The sequence below is a fragment of the Lupinus angustifolius genome, chromosome LG19 (genome assembly GCF_001865875.1).
Source record: "Lupinus angustifolius cultivar Tanjil chromosome LG19, LupAngTanjil_v1.0, whole genome shotgun sequence".
Lineage (NCBI taxonomy): Eukaryota > Viridiplantae > Streptophyta > Magnoliopsida > Fabales > Fabaceae > Lupinus > Lupinus angustifolius.
Window position 1 is genome coordinate 17,926,815 of NC_032027.1, and position 412 is coordinate 17,927,226.

Consider the following 412-nt stretch of genomic DNA (forward strand, 5'->3'; position numbering starts at 1 on the left):
CTCCTCATCAAATTCGGCCAACCATCAAACCAAAATCGAATTACACTCAGGACTAAGTCAAACAAGCAATTCAGCTCAACCAATGGATATTACTTAGGATTTTATTTTTATGTTTATTAGAAGATAATTTGATTTCTATCTTCTATTTTATCTATTCAGCCAAGGCAACTTTGCCTATTTATATTTTGATCAAATCATTAATAAAGGTTAAGTTTTATTTTGAGTAAATTTGAATTGTTTTAGTTGAGAGCACTTCTCCTAAACTCTATCCTTTGGCCGTGGCCATTGATGAGCTTTTATCAAGCTTCTTAAGCTTGTGGCAAGCAACACTTGACTTATCAAGCTTCCATGCTTGTGGCGTCTTCCATCTCATTCCTCTTCCACCTTCTTCCTTATCAAGCCATCACAATCT